Below are 4,287 nucleotides of genomic sequence, written 5' to 3'. Positions count from 1 at the left end.
CAAGTTAGAGAGGTGGAGGAAAAACTGGGAAGAGAAATGAGAGAGATGAAAGAAAAGCATGAAAAGCAGATCAGCCCCCTGCTAAAGAAGACCCAAAAAAATGTTGAAGAAATTAACACCTTGAAAACAGCCTAACTCAATTGGCAAAAGAGGTTCAAAAAGCCAATGAGGAGAAGACTGCTTTCAAAAGCAGAATTAGCCAAATGGAAAAGGAAATTCAAAAGCTCACTGAAGAAAATAGTTCTTTCAAAATTAAAATGGCACAGATGGAGGCTAATGACTTTGTGAGAAAGCAAGATATCACAGAACAAAGAGAGAAGAATGGAAAAATGGAAGATAATGTGAAATATCTTATTGGATAAACAACAGACCTGGAAAATAGATCCAGGAGAGACAATTTAAAAATTATGGGACTACCTGAAAGCCATGATCAAAAGAAGAGCCTAGACATCATCTTTCATGAAATTATCAAGGAAAACTGCCATGAGATTCTAGAACCAGAGGGCAAAATAAATATTCAAGGAATCCACAGAACACCACATGAAAGAGATCCAAAAAGAGAAACTCCTAGGAACATTGTGGCCAAATTCCAGAGTTCCCAGGTCAAGGAGAAAATATTGCAAGCAGCTAGAAAGAAACAATTCAAGTATTGTGGAAATACAATCAGGATAACACAAGATCTAGCAGCCTCTACATTAAGGGATTGAAGGGCATGGAATAGGATATTCCAGAAGTCAAAGGAACTAGGACTAAAACCAAGAATCACCTACCCAGCAAAACTGAGTATAATACTTCAGGGGAAAAATTGGTCTTTCAATGAAACAGAGGATTTTCAAATTTTCTTGATGAAAAGACCAGAGCTGAAAAGAAAATCTGACTTTCAAACACAAGAATGAAGAGAACCATGAAAAGGTGAACAGCAAAGAGAAGTCATAAGGGACTTACTAAAGCTGAACTGTTTACATTCCTACATGGAAAGACAATATTTGTAACGCTTGAAACATTTCAGTATCTGGGTACTGGGTGGGATTACACACACACACATGCACACACACACACATACATAGAGACAGAGTGCACAGAGTGAATTGAAGAGGATGGGATCATATCTTAAAAAAAAAATGAAATCAAGCAGTGAGAGAGAAATATATTGGGAGGAGAAAGGGAGAAATTGAATGGGGCAAATTATCTCTCATAAAAAAGAGGCAAGCAAAAGACTCATTAGTGGAGGGATAAAGAGGGGAGGTGAGAGAAAAACATGAAGTCTACTCTCATCACATTCCACTAAAGGAAAGAACAAAATGCACACTCATTTGGGTAGTAAAACCTATCTCACAATACAGGAAAGTGGGGGATAAGGGGACAAGCAGGGTGGAGGGGATGATAGAAGGGAGGGCATGAGGAGGAGAGTGCAATTCGAGGTCGACACTCATGGGGAGGGATAGGATTAAAAGAGAATAGAAGTAATGGGGGACAGGATAGGATGGAGGGAAATATAGTTAGTCCTATACAACACAACTATTATAGAAGTCATTTGCAAAACTACACAGATTTGGCCTATATTGAATTGCTTGCTTTCCAGAGGGAAGGGGTGGAGAGGGAGGGAGGTAAAGAAGGTGGAACTCGAAGTGTTAGGATCAACTGCCGAGTAATGTTCTTGCCACTAGGAAATAAGAAATACAGGTAAAGAGGTATAGAAAGCTATCTGGCCCTACAGGACAAAAGAGAAGATGGAGACAAGGGCAGAGAGAGATGATAGAAGAGAGAACAGATTGGTCATAGGGGCAATTAGAATGCTTGGTGTTTGGGGGGGGAGGGGATAAAAGGGGAGAAAATTTGTAACCCAAAATTTTGTGAAAATGAATGTTAAAAGTTAAATAAATAAATTTAATTTAAAGAGTAATTAACATCATTGACCTTAAATATATAAAGTACTACCAATGGTCTTACATTAATACTTCAATTTTTTAAAATTCTGACTTTTTTATTAAATCTATATATTTTTCTTGGATAATTGTGTCAAGTTTGAAGCATCTAGTTTATAAGTTTTTGCATTCAGTTCAAAAAACACCAGGATACTTTTGGAAGTTGCAACAAATATATACTTTCCCTTTCTACATATAATTTTTAAATGTCAGAACAGATTTTGTTCAGTCCAAAAAAAAATCATTCAGTGGGAACCCAAAACTCCAAATGTCAAGGTGATGTTGACTTTTATTTTCTATTCACCAGGTCCAAAGTATTTTCCAGGGTTACTGAGATATATTTAGGATAAAGACAAGTGCAGAAAGAGTTAGCAACTAAAATTGTCAATTTCAGATCAAAGCAATCTTATACAGTGAAGCAAAAGCAAAAAAAAACACAAATAAAATTTTCAAAGCAAATATTTATTAACGTATCACTGAACAATAAGGAAACAACTGCTATGTGCCTAGCCTTGTGGGTGATATAAAAGAAGGATGTATTCCCTTGAAGAACATACAATCTATCTGGGCAAAAGCTGGCAAAAATCACCAGTGTGTAACTGTGTCATACTAACTATAAAAATAATAGGAATTACAAGAAATGAAGTCACAGTGGGGGCCATGGAAGAATCCTTTGACAGGGTTGGATCTCGAGTTGACTTTTAAAACATGAGCAAGATTTATACAGAGATGAAACAGAAATAGGGTAAAGAATATGGACAAAGCTCAGATGTAAAAATCATCATAACATGTTGTTGTTGTTGTGTTCGTCCTTCGGTGCCAAAGAAGATCCATCAGAGAAATGGTGACGTGACTTGGACTTGAATTCGTTTTGAGTGAGGGAGGGCTGTGCAAGGTTAGGAACGACGAACAGATTTGCTTGAATAAAACAGAAAATGTTTATTACGGTGTGTTATTTTTAGATTTGTAAAGATGCTGGTCTGCTTCTATGATGTCACCAGTAGTTGGGGGCTCCCAATTTGAAAATTCTCTCTACTGATCTAGATAGACAGCTGAATTATAACTTGGTCTTCAAGAGTTGCCTGTAGCCTGCCACACATCCTCTTTGTGGAAGCAACAAGATTTAATGTATATTTTCTCTGACACTTTGACTAGTCCTCCATCCCCATTCTGTGTTGCCTCTCATTTTTAAGGAATGAAAGGAAATAAAGTCGGGTACAATGGGACCAGATTATTTAAAGGCTCAAAAGCCAGGAAAATTTGTACTTGATCGTCAAAACAACACTGTGAGGTAGGTACTAGTACTATTCTCACTTTACAGATGAGAAAACAGAGACCAAAAAGGGTTAAGTGACTTGACCAGAGTCACTTACTGCTAGTAAGTGCCTAATGCAAGATTTTAGCTCAGATCTAGCACTCTGTCTTCTCTGCCACTTTGCTGCCTTGTAAAGAGGCAGAAAGCTGAATTATAGGGGTGTCAATGAAAAAGGAAAAGGAAAGAATCAATTCAAAAGATAGGAATTAGTGACAAATTTCATAGTTAAGATGAATGAGAAGAGTCAAGGATGACCAGGGGTTTCTAGTCTGGAGATGTCTTGTAGGTATTTGAAAACACAAGACTGGCTGCAAGTAATCTTTTGGGGCAGAGAATAAAGGTTTTAGAATCATGTTTATAGAAGAGGTCGGTGAAATCAAAGGAGTGGGTGTGTTCACCAGGGAAGTGAATTTAGAAAGGATTGTCCAAGGAAACAGAAAAGGAGCAGTCAGGCTTATGAGAGGAGAACCAAAAGAATGCAGTGCCAAGAGAAACTAGAGGAGGAGAACTTCTCAAAGCATGCTGATCAATAATGTAAGACACAGCAGAGAAACTGAACAGTATATGAAATAAGAAAAATCTGCTGGATTTAGCAAGAAGCAAGCTATGGGAAAATGATCATCAATAACATATTTTAAAAGACGCACAAGGAAGGGAGGGAAGGTATAAAAGGGAAGATAAATAGAGAATTAAGTGCATAGACAAAGATTTTTATTTTATTTTATTTTGACATCAACAACCTCAGTAGAGTGGTGGAAATGAAAGCTCAGTCTCATGGAGTCAAGAAGGAAATGAATTGTAAAGGAGTGGCAATAGGTGGCAAAATATGTATTTGTCTAAAAGAGAACACAGCTAGTGGCTAAAAAATTGTAGGATCAAAGCAAGAATTAGGTTTTATTTTGCTTTATTTAACATGAGAGAGTGGCGTATAGTGGATAAAAAGTTAGTCTTAATGCCCAGAAGTCTTCCCTCTGACACATACCTGGCTACAGTACTGGACAAGTCACTTGATCACTCAGTAATTCACAAGCAACTCTGTAAGATTAT

The sequence above is a fragment of the Notamacropus eugenii genome, chromosome 3, assembly GCF_028372415.1.
Source record: "Notamacropus eugenii isolate mMacEug1 chromosome 3, mMacEug1.pri_v2, whole genome shotgun sequence".
NCBI classification, from domain to species: Eukaryota; Metazoa; Chordata; class Mammalia; order Diprotodontia; family Macropodidae; genus Notamacropus; species Notamacropus eugenii.
Note: the sequence above shows the minus strand (reverse complement) of the source record.